Source organism: Bubalus bubalis, chromosome 3 (genome assembly GCF_019923935.1).
Source record: "Bubalus bubalis isolate 160015118507 breed Murrah chromosome 3, NDDB_SH_1, whole genome shotgun sequence".
NCBI lineage: Eukaryota > Metazoa > Chordata > Mammalia > Artiodactyla > Bovidae > Bubalus > Bubalus bubalis.
The window spans coordinates 94032585-94052877 of NC_059159.1; the positions used below are offsets into that span (position 1 = coordinate 94032585).

General features: G+C 38.5%; 1 long non-coding RNA gene across 6 annotated transcripts in view; it reads left to right on the forward strand.

Annotated features, from left to right (window-relative positions):
• Positions 1-5498: 5498 nt before the first annotated feature.
• The window catches only part of LOC123332811, a 131228-nt gene continuing 116433 nt past the window's right edge, over positions 5499-20293 (forward strand). Inside the window, exons 1-3 of one of the 6 annotated variants that reach the window (XR_006549863.2) lie at positions 5505-5737; positions 5840-5980; positions 8203-8374. This is a non-coding gene — a long non-coding RNA (uncharacterized LOC123332811). Of the gene's footprint in view, positions 5981-8149; positions 8375-13009; positions 13684-20293 lie in introns of those variants that run through there. The other 5 variants (XR_006549864.1, XR_006549866.1, XR_006549865.2 and 2 more) reach the window with 5 other exon arrangements.

Below are 20293 nucleotides of genomic sequence, written 5' to 3' on the forward strand. Positions count from 1 at the left end.
TAAATCAAATTTCTAGTTTGGAGGATATGCACATTTTAAATTTTAGGATCTTCTGAAATGTTACTTTTATATAATACATTGCATTTTAATTTTTGTTTTGCTTTATATGACTGTTTCCTTCACTAAGCTGAGCTCCTAGAGGGCAGGAACTCTTTCCTGTTTGGCAGTGTTTTTGGTTATTAATACTTAACATTTTATTCTGAAAATAAAAGACTGGACTATTTAGCTATATTAATATGACTGCTTGCATTCCCTACCCTCTTATAGTCCATCTTAACGCTAAACACCTTCCCTGGGAATGAAGCCATCTTTTACTTCCACCCTTCCTCAATACTAACAGTCCTGATAGTGTGTCACAGATCAATAATTTGTTAAATGCTACCTTATAATCTTGGCTGATTCTCTAGTATCTTAGTTATATTGAATTTCCATTTAGATGATGAGCAACTGGGTGCCATGAGTGTAATATCATACATATGTATATGTGTTTATGTATTTTAAATACTACATATATAATGTATGTGTTATAATGTATACTAAATATGTGTATAACAAAGTACAATTTTTAGTACTTTTTATATGCACCTTAAATATATTTTATATGCTAATTATATGGACTAAGTTTATGTATTCAAAGACTTGTGAATCTACATTGACCACATTCTCTAAATGATCGTTCTGTTCATTGTGTATTGGAGGCACACGTAAATGTATAAGGTAGTGGCCTCCAAACTTGGCTGTACATTAGAATCAAGTGAAGTGGAGGGCTCTTGAAAATGCTTAGATCCCATCTGTTAGCATTAGAGTCTGGGAGGGCAGACTGAGAACCTAGGCAATTGTGTTCTTAAAATTTCACCAGATAATTCTCATGCACAGTGAGAGTTAAGGCCCATGATTTTTTTTTTTTTAAACTAAGAGCATTGTCTCTTTCTTAAAGTTGCATTTTTGTAGCCCTGATATACAAATGTGGGAACTTTTATCCAGATGGAGAGTCAAAGTTTGTATTGTATACAGTGCAAACACAAGTGATCTTACGGGAAGTGAAGATAAGATGGAAACAGAGCAAGTTTCAAAGATGAGATTTGATTAACATTCTTGAAAATAGGTAGAACTGAAGCGGTCTAGGGATGTTTTCATCTTTTTAATTGAGATATAATTGACACTGTATTAGTTTTAGGTGTACAAATTAATGACTTGATATATGTCTATATTGTGAAATGATTATCACAATAAGTTTAGTTAATATTTGTTGCCACACATCTGTTCAGTTTAGTCGCTCAGTCGTGTCTGACTCCTTGTGATCCCATGGACTGCAGCACACCAGGCCTCCCTGTCCATCACCAACACCTGGAGTCGACTCAAACTCACATCCATTGAGTTGGTGATGCTATCCAACCATCTCATCCTCTGTCGTCCCCTTCCCCTCCTGTCTTCAATCTTTCCCAGCATCAGGGTCTTTTCCAATGAGTCAGTTCTTCACATCAAGTGGCCAAAGTATTGGAGTTTCAACTTCAGCATCAGTCCTTCCAATGAAAACCCAGGACTGATCTCCTTGCTGGTTGGATCTCCTTGCTGTCCAAGGGACTCTCAGAGTCTTCTCCAACACTACAGTTCAAAAGCATAAATTCTTCAGTGCTCAGCTTTCTTTATAGTCCAACTCTCACATCCATACATGATTACTGGAAAAACCATAGCCTTGACTAGATGGACCTTTGTTGGCAAAGTAATGTCTCTGCTTTTTAATATGCTGTCTAGGTTTGTGGTCTTTAGTGACACAATTTTGATGAGTCTAGCCAGCTGTATTGAAAAATTATGATTAGAGTCAGAATTTAGGGAAAACAGTAAATAAATGGTATGATGCTCTGTGGATGTTTTCATTTTAAGTTGGGGATTTTGATTCAGTTTTGTCTCTGATCTTGAAAAGAGTGACATATTCAAAAGCACTAAATCATTCCTTCAAGAATTATTTCTCAAAGGATAAGCAGGAAAGAATCTAAGATATGCCTTTTCTACTAACAATATAAGTAAATTAGATTAACTCAAAATCAGAGAGAGTATGGGAAAGTGAAATTAGTGCAGTTTGAAAGAGGTGACTCAGGCTCAATATCCAATCTGCTGTCACTTGGTAAGTACTTCATTTTGGATAAGTTGTTTGGCTTCACTTTTCCCATCTGTATATGGTGGAATTGTCCCTATTCTTCTTATGCTCTGGGGTCATCATTATGGTCAAAGGAGATAATTATGTGAAAGTGCTTCATGGACTGTCAAGCACCATATAAGTAAGCATGATTCTGCCTCTTTGCCAATGTGATGAAAAAATATCTCCAGAAAGGTCTTCGATTTCCTGATATTTCACCAAGTGTACATTTACTGTCCAGAGGATCATGCAAATATTCCTTATTATTTATTTCTGACTGCCTTGCAGTGAAAGACTTACCTTTATCCTTTTGACAGACTCCCTGCCCCCACTACCCTTCTGATGTGCTTTCATTCTTTTAGGTTATATATTCAAGTTCTGTTTCCTCAGCAAGTTTTATCTTCAGGATAAAATGCTATAAAACAATTATATCCTTACTAATATATCAGTACAGACAGCTTGTCATTGTACAACTTGATGTCAGTATGCTAAAAAATTGTATCCCCATGAGGGGCAAATGTGAGGCAGGATGGACCTGAGAACTCTGTTCTGGCTGGAAGCCATTATTATTAATAAATGTAAAGTAAGCAGGTAATTTGTTAAGGTATTCCAACTAGAATCATGCTTTGGTTCCAGTTATGAGAAACAGAGCATGAGAAAGTAAACTTGCTGGCATTGTTACTTTTCTTGGTCTTACTGTTGAAATATCCCCTATCTTACCATTTAGAAAAAAGATTTTTGGAAATTGCTGATTATTATGATCCAGAGTAAAGCAGAGATGGAGTTATAGAAATTTATGTCAGCACATCCTGGACTAAAAGCAGAATCAGAAGACAAAGTGCTCTGTTAGATTACACTGTGTAGCTACCAAATGTCTTTCGAGGCTGGTGTTCCAAGGAAACAGGCAAAAGTCATATTAATTTAAATAAAGTTTATCTAAAAAGAAAGGAAGAGTTACATAATTATGAGATCAATTGTTTCAGTATTTTGCCAACGGAAACATTTTCTGCCTAGAATGAATTCCCTAATGTTCATTTTAACTTCAATGACTCAAGTAATGTTTTTTATACTTCTCAGATAATTGAAGAGCAATATGAAAATAATCACATGTTATTGCTTATTCAAAACTGGCAAATATATTGTTCCTAGAAGGCTGTTACTATGCAAATCCCTTTTCCACAAGGCAACCAGACACTCAATTCTTTTTTGCTGCTATTAAAGTAGTGTGTAATGCATATAACTTACAGGGAAAAAAGAAATAGAGGCGGTAGAAGTATTGAAAACGTCTTTAAAAATATATAAAGATGTGTTGTAAACTGAAATTGAGCCATCATTAGATTATATTTGAAAATATCAGAAAAATGTTTGTCATCTACAACTCAAATTTCCTATTGACTACTAAATAGAGCCCAGACTCCTTCCTCTGTTACTCATAGTCCTTCACACTTTGATCCAACTTCCTTGTCACTTATACACACTATACTGCTGGCATATTTAACTTATACCTTTTCATTTTTTTTTATTCTAGTCAAATTGAACTATTCATTCTTGCTCATTAAAAAAACTCAGAATGACCATCATTAAAAACTCTACAAATAGTAACTGCTGGAGAGGCTGTGGAGAAAAAGGAACCCTCCTACGCTGCTGGCAGGAATGTAAACTGGTACATTCACTATGGAAAACAGCATCAGTTCAGTTCAGTTCAGGCTCTCAGTCGTGTCCGACTCTTTGCGACCCCATGAATCGCAGCACGCCAGGCCTCCCTGTCCATCACCAACTCCCAGAGTTTACTCAGCCTCATGTCCATAGAGTCAGTGATGCCATCCAGCCATCTCATCCTCTGTCGTCCCCTTCTCCTCCTGCCCCCAATCCCTCCCAGCATCAGAGTCTTTTCCAATGAGTCAACTCTTCTCATGAGGTGGCCAAAGTACTGGAGTTTCAGCTTTAGCATCATTCCTTCCAAAGAAATCCCAGCATGGAGGTTCCTTAAAAAAAGACTTAAAATAGAGTTACCATATGATCCATCTTTCCCACTCCTGGACATATATCTGGGGACAGCTCTAATTCGAAAAGATACATGCACCCCTCTGTTTATAGTAACACTATTTAGAGTAGCCAAGACATGGAAGCAACCTAAATGTCCACTCACAAAGGAATGAGTAAAGAAGATGTGATATATCCATACAATGAAATACTACTCAGCCATAAAAAAGAACAAAATAGAATGAAATAATACCATTTGCAACCACATGAATGGACCTGGAGATTATCAGGCTAAGTAATCCAGAGAAAAACAAATGTTATATCATATCATTTATATGGGAAATCTAAAACATGATACAAATGAACTTATTTGCAAAACAGAAACAGACTCATAGACAGAAAACAAGTTTATAGTTACCGAAGAGCAAAGGGGAAGGGGAGGGACAAATGAGTTCATTATATATAAAATAGATAAACAGAAAGGTCGTACTATATAGCACAGGAAACTATATTCAGTATCTTAAACTATCACGGAAAAGAATATGACAGAATGTATATATATGTGTATACACACCTGATAACTGAAGCAGTTTGCTGTACACCTGAAACTAACCCAACATTGTAACTCAATTTAATTCATACTTCGATTTTTAAAAGTATGCTTTTCTACATCTATGCTACATTATCCTTTACTTACAAAGCTCCCATATTCCATTCTTAGCTTTCATGATACTTTAATTGTGCCTGTTACAGGGAGCATAGTAGCTGTAGTGGTGATTTATTACCCATATCTGTTAATATCTCCTCCCCCTCCTTCCACACAGCTCTCATTTGCTTAGCTGTGTGATGTCTTAGGTAAAAACATCTCACGGTGAGTCCATTTTCAGCATTCTCTACCTAAGGAATTTGCAAGCCCATGCTTCGGCTTCTGTTTGAACAAGGATACAGACTGGGCTCTCTTGCCTCATTCAGAGCAATTTAGAATGTCTGTTCCAGCTCCAGGGCTCCCTGAGGGAGTGGATGAGGTCTCTTGCAACTGCATTGCAGTTCAGCCTTTCCTCTCTATTTAGTCCTGCTTCTCTCATTCCTTTACAGATAGTGTTCCTGAGAGAATTCCAAGAAATGACACACATGCAAATTTCTATTTCAGAACCCACTTTCTGGGGGAACTTCACATAGACATTTGGCACCAGAAGTTGTTTGAAGAAACATATTCTAAAATCACATTTTGACTGGATTGCCCACTGGTTGGCTGAAAGTGAAAACCGTATCACCTGTGCTGAACCAATTTTTATCAGTGCTGAAAAGCGATGGGATTCAAGTGGAAATGAATGCCGTGGCAGGTGAAATTGGTTTGGGGCTAGTATTTATAAGGACTGTGAAAGTGCATGGCTATTACCGAACGCAGTCAAGCTTTAGAAGTTAAAGAATGTCTGAGGGTGATTAATCAATCACCAATATAGGGCCAAGCGTGAAAGCCAGAGGACGTCTTGGACCACACGGTCTTTCATCTTCTGCAACCCAGGCAGAAAACACTGAATACTTGGCTGAGAATTTAATTAAACAGGAAGTAGAGATTTGAACTACATTAAGAATTCAAGTCTGCCCTCTGTCAAGGTTAGGACTTTTGTTGGGTATGAGACTTTGGTTGGAGATGTCTGGGTTGATGCATTGAAAACATTAAGTCCCCGTCTTCCCATGAACCTTCTTGGCCTACAGATGTAAGCCCATTCTTCTCAAATGAAGCCTAATGCTCCTTCCTCACCTCAGATGATGCAGGAGCCTCTGCCTCATGAGACTACACGTGACTGCTCAGAAGCAAGTCTCCTCTTCACTCCTGCCACCAGAACTTTAACTGAGGTAAAGTCACAAAAAAATGCTTGGCCAGGGGTGCTATGGGGATGCAAAGGGGAAGAAGGGGATCTCGTGCTGAAGAAGATTGAAGCTACAGTGCAGAATAAATCTGAGTCCAGATTTTAGTAATGCTGGATCAAGGAAACAAGTTGGTTACAGAGAGTTTATCTTATGGAAGCACCTTCCTGTGATATAGGATTTACTGCCCTGATATAAGGACTCTGGGGCATACAGCAGACACCCTGCTGGGATGAACTTGGAAGATTCCAAGTTTTTGGATGCTTGCAACAAGTAAAGGGCTTTACTAGGTTAGAGAAGCCAGAAACGGTGGCAAATAGAGGGGGGAAAGATGAAACATGTTAGAGAATATGGCCTATTAGAGAGGATATATTACACAAAGCTAGAACCACTTCCCGCCCACACCCCAGCCAGTTATGTTCTGCAAAGAGTCTGGAGGAGGGTTATTACAGGCCTAAGGTCCTTGAGGTTGTTGGGCAGGAAAGGACCTGAGACCACAGAGTACAGATGGAGAGCAAAATGTGTACAGTTGCTGTTATGAGAGGCAAAGGCTGGTGTTTCAACCAGGATCCTGACCTGCAGACAGCTTGTTGTTTAGTCACTGAGTTCTTTCTGATTCTTTTGGGCTGCAGTTGGTGGATTGCAGCCCACCAGGCTCCTCTGACCTTGGGATTTCCCAGGCAAGAATACTGGAGTGGGTGGCCATTTCCTTCTCCAGGGGATCTTCCCGACTCAGGGATTTGAACCCATGTCTCCTGCATTGGGAGGCAGATTGTTTACTACTGAGCCACAAGGGAAGCCCTGCAGAGAGCTTAGAAGTGGTTAAAAGAAAAATGTCCTCGAAGACAAGATAAAGAGTAGCCCACAAGCAAGTTGCATCATTTGTATGACCAATATAAATTGAAGTGCTTGCTAAGTCACTTCAGTTGTGTCCAACTCTGTGTGACCCCACAGATGGCAGCCCACCAGGCTCCCCCATCCCTGGGATTCTCCAGGCAAGAACACTGGAGTGGGTTGCCATTTCCTTCTCCAATGCATGAAATTGAAAGTGAAGTCGCTCAGTCGTGTCCGACTCTTCACGACCCCATGGACTGCCGCCCACCAGGCTCCTCCATCCATGGGATTTTCCAGGCAAGAGTACTGGAGTGGGGTGCCATCGGTGAGGGGCAGCTGAAAGCCCAGGCTCAGAGATACTGCCCTCTTACCTGTCTGTTGGATGTGTCAGCTGAAGTCTTGTTTCCCATTGAAAATAAGTTGGGTGGAGGGGAGTAAGGAAAAGGGGGGAAAGAGGGAAAAGGGAGAATGAGCAGGAGGTAGGAGAAAATGACTGTTTAAAAACCTTCACCACATATTTCTCAAACTGTCCAACCAGAAATACCAATGGAAAGTCTCATTCAGGTTACTTTTTATTTGTTGTGTATTCACTATCAAATGATTAGTCTTCTCAATATTTTAAACTTTGGAGGTAAAAGGGAGACATAGAGGATTGGATGGACAATTCCTTTTTAGGTTGAGGGTAGAGAGGAAAGAGCTATGTATTTTTCCCCATAGTATCACTCAATGCAAATAGAGACAGATACACACTGATAATAAGTTTATTCCAAAATGTCATTTTGGAGTCTGTTCCCATTTGTTGTTGTTTAGTCGCTCAGTCGTGTCTGACTGTTTGCAACCCCATGGACTGTAGCACACCAGGCTTCCCTGTCCATGGAATTCTCCAGGCAAGAATACTGGAGTGGATTGCTATGCCCTCCTCCAGGTGTGTTCCCATAGAATGCATACTATTGTTTGATGGTGTCATTCTAGAAGCAAACCTAATCAAGCTGAAATACTATGCAAATAAAACATTGCTTTAGTATTAAGTATACGTGCTGTTATTAAAAATATGTATATAAATTCATTGATACTTCTTTGAGAATGTGGAGCTTAATTTGGCTCTACTTGCATACACAGTGGTCTTAGTGATTTATTTTTAATGAATAGAATATATTCTTCCACAAATGACTATGTCATTTTGGAGGAGGATATAGCAACCCACTCTAGTATTCTTGCCTGGAGAATCCCATGGACAGAGGAGCATGATGGGCTACAGTCCATGGGGTCACAGAGAGTTGGACACGACTGAGTGACTAACACATACGCCATTTTCTGTAATAGGTCATAAAAGGTTGTGTTTCCTCTGTGCTCTTTCTTGGATCGCTTACTCTCAGGAGTGTGATAAGAGATCTGTGTGTCAAAAACCTAAAGCCTTCTGCCAAAAGCATCTGAGTGGGTCATCTCTGTGGTGGATCTTCCAGCCCTCCAATAAGCCTTTGGATAACTAGAGCCCAAGCTGATATGTGGCCATGCAGCCTCATGAGAGACTAAGCCAGAACCACTCAGGTAAGCCACTTCCAATTTTGTAATGTATAGAAACTGTAAGGTAAAAATTCTTGTTATTTTAAGTTGTAGATTTGGACAAAATTTTATAGTATTAGATATCTAACATACTATATTAAATGATAATTTTTAATGATTTTTATCAAGACAAACTTTAGAAAGAGTTAATTTGATCAGAAATAATTGAAGTAGAATACAAATAGGACTTCTCGACAACTTTAGGACCGGAACATTTTTTCTTGGAAAATTATTCTTAGTCATTTGGGGAAATTGCATATAACTTTCACTAGTTGATTTCCTTGTTACTACACGAAATGAGGCAAATTTGTGGATACTGACTTGTTTTCCTATTATCATGTCCCTTTCTTGAATGATGGCTGGTGGAGAAAACAGCTGTCCCATAAAGCAAGTCCATGGCTCTCCTCAGTTGTCATTTAAGTGCTCTCTTCCTGTAATTTTGGTATGCTGTTAGCTCTTGTCTCTTTAGAACCAAGAAATTATTAACACTACTTATGAATGGTACTTGTCCTTTCATTGGGTAAGGGAATTGGATTTTCTGGCTTGATGTGGTTCTTTGCAGAGAATCCCAAAACCTAGAGGAAGAGTGCTTCCTTCCACTCTTCATATCAGAGTTAATTCCTGTGGATCCTTGAGGTTACACACCCTAGGAAACCATGGCTTTCCCAGTTGCAGTATAAGATTATAACTCCAGATACTTGATGACCCTTGAGATTTACACAGTCTCTTTTTACCTCTCTCCCTTCTGTCTTTCCTTCCTTTCAGAATAGTTGGATGCCTAATATGTATCAAGTTCTATGCTTGATGATTTGTATGTGAAGTTCAGGCAGACAGTTTTTGCTCGTAAGAAACTCGCTGTTAAGAATGGAATTGGACAAGTTAAAAAGAAGTTATCAGAATGTGAAAGATACTAGTGGAAGAGCCACTGAGTGCTGTCACCTAGCTTAGACTTAGGAGGTCAACAAAGAATTCTGGGAATAAGTGGTATTTGGATGGGTTTTGAAATATAAACGTGAATGAAGCAGAGAAGAGTGGGGAAGAGCTAGATAAGAAGAGAGAAATTCATATATAAAAGCCTAGAAACAGAAGATCTTGGCCCATTCAGAGAAATATTAATACAAAGAACGTAGGATAGCTGGATGGCTGATACAAACAGCTTGAGTACATTATGATGAGAGATGAGATTCAGAGAGAGAGACAGACTTCATGAAAGGCTCTTTTGTTACACTAAGAAGAATGACTTTATACTGTAGGCTATAGGGATCTATTTAAGGATAGTTAATTAATAAGGTGGAATTAGCATGAGCAGATTCGCTTCTTTTAATATGTTTGCTCTGTTGCCAATAAACAATGCATTAGAGGAAGCAACACTGGAGAAAGATGGGTCTTGCCATAATATACTAACAGTCACATTTTAATAGGGACTTTGAGAAAGAGGTGCACTAGGAATGTTTCCATAGCTGTGGGCCTGAGCCACTGGGCAAGTGGTAGTACTGTTTACAGAGAAGAACACTGAGAGGGGCAGAGCCTTTTCTGGAAGTCAGGAATTTGGAGTTAAGTGTTTTATTTTGACTCTATTATGTTTATGAGGACTATTAACTTATCATTATTCACTAAAGTTCTTTCCATGTTATGAACTTCTATAAAATAGGCCATTTATCAAAACATTCTACTGTGTACCACCATTGCATGATAAATTAGCTGTTGTACTTGATATTATCATACTAAGCAAAATAACTCAGACAAAGACAAATATATGATACATATGTGAGGATAAGCAATTAAAAAATAATACAAATGAACTTATTTGCAAAACAGGAACAGACTCACAGAGAACAAACTTATGGTTACAAGGGGAGAAGAGGTGTAGATTGGGAGTTTTGTATTGACATTTACACACTGCTATATTTAAAATAGAGAACCATCAAGGAGCTACTGTGTAGCACAGGGAATCCATCATGATATTCCTTAGTAACATAAAAGGGAAAATAATTTAAAAAGAATAGATAAATGCATATGCATAACTGAATTACTTTACTGTATACCTGAAACTAGAAAAACATTGTTAAGCAACTATACTTCAATATAAAATAAAATTGTTTTAAATGCAGAAAAATTAGCTGTAGTAAAAAGAGAAAAAAATGTATACTTTGATCACATATGTCATTTAATCAGTGACATGAAGGAAAAAGAATTCCATGGTTAATATCATTATTCCTGGAGTGGAATTTAAATATGAAAATTACAAATAAATTATAGATAGAGGCTGGTTTTAGAAAAGGCAGAGGAACCAGAGATCAAATGGCCAACATCTGCTAGATTATCGAGAAAGCAAGAGAATTCCAGAATAACATCTATTTCTGCTTTATTGACTATGCCAAAGCCTTTGACTGTGTGAATCACAATAAACTGGAAAATTCTGAAAGAGATGGGAATACCAGACCACCTGACCTGCCTCTTAAGAAATCTGTATGCAGGTCAGGAAGCAACAGTTGGAACTGGACGTGGAACAACAGACTGGTTCCAAATAGGAAAAGGAGTACGTCAAGGCTGTATATTGTCACCCTGCTTATTTAACTTATATGCAGAGTACATCATGAGAAACGCTGGGCTGGAAGAAACACAAGCTGGAATCAAGATGGCCGGGAGAAACATCAATAACCTCAGATATGCAGATGACACCACCCTTATGGCAGAAAGTGAAGAGGAATTAAAGAGCCTCTTGATGAAGGTGAAAGAGGAGAGTGAAAAAGTTGGCTTAAAACTCAACATTCAGAAAACAAATATCATGGCATCTGGTCCCATCACTTCATGGCAAATAGATGGGGAAACAGTGGACACAGTGTCATACTTTATTTTGGGGGGCTCCAAAATCACTGCAGATGGTGACTGCAGCCATGAAATTAAAAGATGCTTAGTCTTTGGAAAAAAAGTTATGACCAACCTAGATAGCATATTGAAAAGCAGAGACATTACTTTGCCAACAAAGGTCCATCTAGTCAAGGCTATGGTTTTTCCTGTGGTCATGTATGGATGTGAGAGTTGGACTATTAAGAAAGCTGAGCACCGAAGAATTGATGCTTTTGAACTGTGGTGTTGGAGAAGACTCTTGAGAGTCCCTTGGACTGCGAGGAATCCAACCAGTCCATTCTGAAGGAGATTAGCCCTGGGATTTCTTTGGAAGTAATGATGCTAAAGCTGAAACTCCAGTACTTTGGCCACTTCATGCAAAGAGTTGACTCATTGGAAAAGACTCTGATGCTGGGAGGGATTGAGGGCAGGAGGAGAAGGGGACGACAGAGGATGAGATGGCTGGATGGCATCACTGACTTGATGGACGTGAGTCTGAGTGAACTCCGGGAGTTGGTGATGGACAGGGAGGCCTGGTGTGCTGCGATTCATGGGGTCGCAAAGAGTCGGACATGACTGAGTGACTGAACTGAACTGAACTGAACTGAATGATATCCACGTGTTTAAAGAGCAGTAGATGTTGATCTGAACATTAAATTGAGCAGTCAGTGAGAAGTATGATAGCATTTGCCAGAATTATGTTCACTGGTGGCTAATTAGAGAAAATAAAAGTGCACTTGGAATTAAGTGTTGTGTACCAAGGCGGCATATAGAGATGACAGCTTCTTGAGAACAAATAATTCATAAATTTAAAGGAAAAGATATTACCTGTTAAAAAATGGACCAATTTAATATGAATATTTTTTAAAATTGTGTCTCTTTCTTGTCAAGTATCAATGAATAATAATTCTATTTTACTTTAATTCACAAAGTCTCTGATAGGATCAAGAAAATAACTCATTAAGATATATGGATCATTAACCCTGAAATTTTATAAAAAATTTTGTTTTTAAAAATAAATCTAAAACTTTTAACAGTGCTAATTGATCAAAGATTAATTTATCATTTTCATATAATGAAGTTTATACTTATAGGAGATTGTATTCAGGTGAGGAAATATAATTTTCTTTCAAGGCAAACACATATTTCAGTTGATATTATATGTTATTTTATCCAGAAGTTAATTATGAAAATAGAGACAATCTATTGCAATATTACTCATTAAGTTGTTATTAAAAGAGGTCTAAGTTTTAATGGTCATTTGTTTTATAATTAGAAAATGCTATTGGAGTGGTTGATTTGTAACATATTAGGATCTATTTATTTAGATCCATAGAAAATACATAAAATAGGTTAATTTTTTTTCTGAGTAAAATTATTACAGCTATGCTTGAATTATAACAGAGGCCACATAATTTGGGGCAAATTCTAGGGCAGATTATAAAAGAGGGTGAAATTGCTTTGATGCTTTACATAGTGGGAGTCCACAAGCTTTGTTACCACTGGGCAAACGTTGATGTGCTTTCCAGTTGGTGGTGGTATTGCTGGTTATCACCATTGCCACCAGTCTACCATAACCAGCTATTGGATTCTTTGTGTCTCAAAGAGCTGGGTACTAATATCTATCTAATAGCTCTCTATTAGAAATTTCAAGAAAAATTCTGTTGTGTACGTGAATGAACGACTCAGTTAAACATTCAAGTAATTTGTTCTTGGTTCAAACTCTGACACTGGCTTTATCTGTTACTATGAATGGTTTTATGTCACCAGTTCACGAAGTTAAGAAAGTCGTGATGTGCGAATCGACTTGGCTACCCTGAGATCATTTCATCAGTCTCCATTGCAACCCCCTCCCTGCCCTTTAAGTGGGGTTGTTCCTGTGCACAGCCTGTGAGAAGATAGCATTGGTTTCTTGACTGAATCCAGGTGAAGCTATCCCCCTTGACACTGGGATGGCTTCAGGGGTTACATTATCTAAGTAGTTCTAATCAGAGAGGAAATCAGCAATGCTTTTTCATACAGATTGGCAGTGAGACAGCATTTGGACTTGGTAGCTGCTGGGAACCACTTTGGGGTCATGAAGGAAACCAGGCAGTTATTTGTGTTACACTCTGGGAGTACAAGTCATCTCTATAAGACAGAATTCCAGAATAAAAAGTACATTGTTGCCTGCTCTGAGAATGATTGCCTTTGAAGCCTGCAGCAGTGCAGACATTATAATGGAGAGAAAGGGTGGACTAAGACAAAAAATACAATAAATGCAGTTGGGATTGGGAGAAAAGTAAAACCAGCACAGGTATTCTGGACTAGTACAGATTTTGTGAGACAGGTGAATTTTTGAATTTACCTTCAAAGATACTTTAAACCCTGACATAAAGTTTGTAAAATGGCATGAGTTTTTCCCTAAAATTGAACAATTGCATTAAAATGCAAACATGTATGTATGTGTGTGCTAAGTTGCTTCAGTCGTGTCTGACTCTTTGCAACCCCACAAACTGTAGAGTGCCAGGCTCCACTATCCATGGGATTCTCTAGGCAAGAATACTGGAGTGGGTTGCCATTTCCTTCTCCAAGGATCTTTCCAACCCAGGGATCAAATCCATGTCTCTTATGTCTCCTGCATTCAGGCTGCTTTTGACCCCTAGTGCCACTTGGGAAGCCCTAAAATGCAAGCATACCAACATTTTAAAAGGGAAGATTACCAAAATTTGTTCCTGGCTATTACAATATTTTAAAAAAGGTCACACAAATATTTAAACGTTTTCAAGTATAAGAGAGTGTGCTGGGACTTGCTTAGCATGCAAAATTTAGTATTGAGTACACTATGACATAATTAAGACATTATTCAATACATTAATAATAGAAGGTATTATGTGGCAAGGCTTTATGTATAGTTTCCATATGTGGTTGATATTGAAAACTGTTTCATATCTTTGCTACTGAAGGAGCAAGAGAGGGCAACTTGAAAACAAGGAAACACATCACATTAAGTTGTAATTAGCTACTTCCCTGTTGGAAATCCCACTAAAATATTGGACAAGAATGTTAAATACCTTGCTCCTTACTGATGCCCCAACGGTGAATACAGTTACTTGGCACTTAAAAATGAATAATGGGTGAATGAACAAAGAGATGTAAGGAGGAAACCATGAAGCAAGGTCAGAGAATGAGTTACACAGTGAAGTGGGAGAAAAAAGTACACACAACAAGAGTAGTGAAAGCTCTTGCTTGAAGAAGAGGTTAGCTTCACTTTCTGTATGGTTTTAACTGCCAACCAGAGTTTTTAATAATGAATTCATTATGGGTATAGCTACTCCTCACAAGATAACATGTGACCAGAGGTGAACACTGATAAAGGTGGATACTGATAAAGTAGAATCAGTTTGATAGTTTAAAAGCTGCTGTAAGACATCAGATTTATAGAACTGTTGAATATATCTTATTCTTTTCAACTCTGTAACTCTAAATCTAAAGCCAGTTCAGTCCAGTCCAGTTGCTCAGTTGTGTCTAAGTCTTTGCAACCCCAGGAACTGCAGCACGCCAGGCCTCCCTGTCCATCACCAACTGCCGGAGTCCACCTAAACCCATGTCCATTGCGTCAGTGATGCCATCCAACCATCTCATCCTTTGTCCTCCCCTTCTCCTCTGGCCCTCAATCTTTCCCAGCATCAGGGTCTTTTCAAATGAGTCAGTGCTCAGCATCAGGTGGCCAAGGTATTGGAGTTTCAGCTTCAACATTAGTCCTTCCAATGAACACCCAGGACTGGTCTCCTTTAGGATGGACTGGCTGGATATCCTTGCAGTCCAAGGGATTCTCAAGAGTCTTCTCCAACACCACAGTTCAAAAGCATCAATTCTTCGGCTCTCAGCTTTCTTTATAGTCCAACTTTCACATCCATACATGACTACTCGAAAAACAATAGCCTTGACTAGATGGACCCTTGTTGACAAAGTAATGTTTCTGTTTTTTAATATGCTGTCTAGGTTGGTCATAACTTTCCTTCCAAAGAGTAAGCATCTTTTAATTTCATGGCTGCAATCACCATCTGCAGTGATTTTGGAGCCCACAAAAATAAAGTCAGCCAATGTTTCCACTGTTTCTCCAACCATTTGCCATGAAGTGTTGGGACCAGAGGCCATGATCTTCGTTTTCTGAATGTTGAGCTTTAAGCCAACTTTTTCACTCTCTTCTTTCACTTTCATCAAGAGGCTCTTTAATTCTTCTTCACTTTCTGCCATAAGGGTGGTGTCATCTGCATATCTGTGGTTATTGATATTTCTCCCGGCACTCTTGATTCCAGCTTATGCTTCTTCCAGCCCAGTGTTTCTCACCATGTACTCTGCATATAAGTTAAATAAGCAGGGTGATAACTTCAAAACACTTGAGCAATCAATGTCAAGAAATAAGAAAATAAAGAACATGAAAGTTAGACAATATGAAGAGACTGCTATAATTCTGTCAACTTGGAATTGTTAGAAAATTAGTGATCCAGGCTTAATTATAAGTATAATCAAACTACTCATAAATCTCATTCAAACTTAAGCTTAAACCTCATTTTTGGTTGTGTATGGCACCCAGATGAATTACCATGAGAATTCCTCTGAGAATTACAGTTTAAGTAATGTTTTTCTTGGGGAAAAAACTCAAAATTTGGTCTATCATGACCTATGCGTGCAGCTCAGTCGCTAAGTCATGTCGACTCTGCAACCCCATGGATTGCTTCCCACTAGACTACCCTGTCTTGGGATTCTCCTGGCAAGAATACTAGAGTGGGTTGCCATTTTCTCCTCCAGAGGATCTTCCTGACCCAGGGGCTGAACCCACGTCTCCTGCATCTCCTACCAATGCTCATTAGCGTTAGTCACTTAAACTCTTAATGTGGAAGAGGGAAAAAGGATGATTAAAAGAATTTTGTTCTTTTATTAATTCAATGTTGCATAGTCTATTCTGTGACTGTAAAATGAATTCAGGATTGTTATAATCTATTGGTCAATTCTGGCACTCAAACACGTATTAAAAAGCCAGAAAAAAGGATGTACTGTGACAGCTCATGGTATTTGATAATGTAACCATATTCAGTTTGACAAGCAGCAATTTAGCCTGACAATGAGCATTTCACATGAATCCTGGGAAGAGAATTAACACTATTTCTCAGATAAATCTTATCTTAAAAGATCATAGATTAGTTTACTTTTATAGTGTAATTATTATGTTTATGTGTAGATTTCTGCCTTTTATATTATGACTAATTTAAAATAAATTCTCATTTTGATAGAATATTTAGCTCATACAAACATTTATCACTCAAATCTAATTATTGTGGTATCACATATATTTCTATTACTTTACACATTACTATTTCCTTCAACTTATTCATTTCTCTATTATATTTGCACTTCATTAATTTCATTACATTGATAATTTTATTATCAATAGAATTATTTTTATTAGTAAAATAGACCCATTAATAGTGGGGGTCAAATATGTCAGGTTTATTTTCATAATCAGCTTCATATGATGGGTATTACTTGGCAATGTAATCTGTTTAGTAATACTTTCTCTTTAGAGACTGTTAATCCCAAACAAGAGAGGCCAAAATGCAGTACTTGGATGCAATCTCAAAAACGACAGAATGATCTCTGTTCATTTCCAAGGCAAACCATTCAATATCACAGTAATCCAAGTTTGTGCCCCAACCAGTAATGCTGAAGAAGCTGAAGTTGAACAGTTCTATGAAGACCTACAAGACCTTTTAGAACTAACACCCAAAAAAGATGTCCTTTTCATTATAGGGGACTGGAATGCAAAAGTAGGAAGCCAAGAAACACCTGGAGTAACAGGCAAATTTGGCCTTGGAATATGGAATGAAGCAGGGCAAAGACTAATAAAGTTTTGCCAAGAAAATGCACTGGTCATAGCAAACGCCCTGTTCCAACAACACAAGAGAAGACTCTACACATGGACATCACCAGATGGTCAACACTGAAATCAGATTGATTATATTCTTTGCAGCCAAAGAGGAAGAACCTCTATACAGTCAACAAAAACAAGACCGGGAGCTGACTGTGGCTCTAATCATGAACTCCTTATAACCTAACTCAGACTTAAAGAAAGTAGGGAAAACCACTAGACCATTCAGGTATGACCTAAATCAAATCCCTTATGATTATACAGTGGAAGTGAGAAATAGATTTAAGGGACTAGATCTGATAGATAGAGTGCCCGATGAACTATGGAATGAGGTTCGTGACATTGTACAGGAGACAGGGATCAAGACCATCCCCATGGAAAAGAAATCCAAAAAAGCAAAATGGCTGTCTGGGGAGGCCTTACAAATAGCTGTGAAAAGAAGAGAAGTGAAAAGCAAAGGAGAAAAGGAAAGATATAAGCATCTGAATGCAGAGTTCCAAAGAATAGGAAGAAGAGATAAGAAAGCCTTCTTCAGCGATCAATGCAAAGAAATAGAGGAAAACAACAGAATGGGAAAGACTAGAGATCTCTTCAATAAAATTAGAGACACCAAGGGGACATTTTATGCAAAGATGTGCTCGATAAAAGACAGAAATGGTATGGACCTAACAGAAGCAGAAGATATCAAGAAGAGGTGGCAAGAATACACAGAAGAACTGTACAAAAAAGATCTTCACGACCCAAAATCACGATGGTGTGATCACTCACACTCACCTAGAGCCAGACATCCTGGAATGTGAAGTCAAGTGGGCCTTAGAAAGCATCACCACGAACAAAGCTAGTGGAGGTGATGGAATTCCAGTGGAGCTATTTCAAATCCTAAAAGATGATGTTGTGAAAATGCTGCACTCAATATGCCAGCAAATTTGGAAAACTGAGCAGTGCCCACAGGACTGGAAAAGGTCAGTTTTCATTCCAATCTCAAAGAAAGGCAATGCCAAAGAATGCTCAAACTACCACACAATTGCACTCATCTCATATGCTAGTAAAATAATGCTCAAAATGTCCCAAGCCAGGCTTCAGCAATATGTGAACCGTGAACTTCCTGATGTTCAAGCTGGTTTTAGAAAAGGCAGAGGAATCAGAGATCAAATTGCCAACATCTGCTGGATCATGGAAAAAGCAAGAGAGTTCCAGAAAAACATCTATTTCTGCTTTATTGACTATGCCAAAGCCTTTGACTGTGTGGATCACAGTCAACTGTGGAAAATTCTTTAAGAGATGGGAATAGCAGACCACCTGACCTGCCTCTTGAGAAACCTGTATGCAGGTCAGGAAGCAACAGTTAGAACTGGACGTGGAACAACAGACTGGTTCCAAATAGGAAAAGGAGAACATCAAGGCTGTATATTGTCACCCTGCTTATTTAACTTATATGCAGAGTACATTATGAGAAATGCTGGACTGGAAGAAACACAAGCTGGAATCAAGATTGCTGGGAGAAACATCAATAACCTCAGATATGCAGATGACACCACCTTTATGGCAGAAAGGAAGAGGAACTTAAAAGGCTCTTGATGAAAGTGAAAGAGGAGAGTGAAAAAGTTGGCTTAAAGCTCAACATTCAGAAAACGAAGATCATGGCATCCAGTCCCATCACTTCATGGGAAATAGATGCATAAACAGTGGGCACAGTGTCAGGCTTTATTTTTTTGGGCTCCAAAATCACTGCAGATGGTGATTGCAGCCATGAAATTAAAAGACTCTTACTCTTTGGAAAAAAAGTTATGACCAACCTAGATAGCATATTGAAAAGCAGAGACATTACTTTGCCAACAAAGGTCCACCTAGTCAAGGCTATGGTTTTTCCTGTGGTCATGTATGGATGTGAGAGTTGGACTGTGAAGAAAGCTGAACACCGAAGAATTGATGCTTTTGAACTGTGGTGTTGGAAAAGACTCTTGAGAGTCCCTTGGACTGCAAGGAGATCCAACTAGTCCATTCTGAAGGAGATCAGCCCTGGGATTTCTTTGGAAGGAATGATGCTAAAGCTGAAACCCCAGTACTTTGGCCAACTCATGCGAAGAGTTGACTCATTCGAAAAGACTCTGTTGCAGGGAGGGATTGGGGGCAGGAGGAGAAGGGGAAGACAGAGGATGAGATGGCTGGATGGCATCACCAACTCGATGGACATGAGTCTGAGCGAACTCCGGGAGTTGGTGATGGACAGGGAGGCCTGGCGTGCTGCGATTCATGGGGTCGCAAAGAGTTGGACACGACTGAGTGTTTGAACTGAACTGAACTGAATCCCAAACACTAAAATCTAAAGTGAACCATTAGGAGACTTCACCCCTGGCTTCAGCTATGTTGCATTCCACAATTTAAGAGTTTTTTTTTTTTGGTGAAGATCTCCAATGACCACCTTGTCATTAACTACATAATTTCACAAGGCATTTTCCATTTACCATCTTATTTTCTATTTATCATTTTATATTTAAAAGTCAGTCATTCAAAAATGAGGATAGATTTGAATATTAAGTCTCTGGAGGTACAGTAACTCAATAAACTTAGAAGAAATCACAAGTGAGAAGGTAGAAAGACTTAGAGGCATAAATGACATATTTTAACTGGTTACCTTTTATCTTGTTCTTAAGAATGTATGAAGTAAACATTGAAGGTACTTTTAGAAATTTCTAAAAATAATGTTAGGTTTTTAGTTATTGACTTGGAAATCTGTACCTGATATATATTTGAGTGGAAAAATAAATTCAAACAAATGAGTTTAGATAGTATAATCTAACTTATGGGAAAAATAAGAAAACCTAGGAAAAGAGTTCTCTCTGTATGTTTGAATATAGGTGGGAAAAAGTATGTGTGTGTAAATATATATATATATATATATATATACACACACACACACACACACACACACACACACACATATGGGTTTCCCTGATAGCTGAGACAGTAAAGAATCTGCCTGTAATGTGGGAGACCTCAGTTCAATCTCGGAGTTGGGAAGATCCCCTGGAGGTGGGCATGGCCACCTACTCCAGTATTCTTGCCTGGAGAATCCCCATGGGCAGAGGAGCCTGGTGAGCTGTAGTCCATGGGGTTGCAAAGAGCTGGACATGACTGAGAGA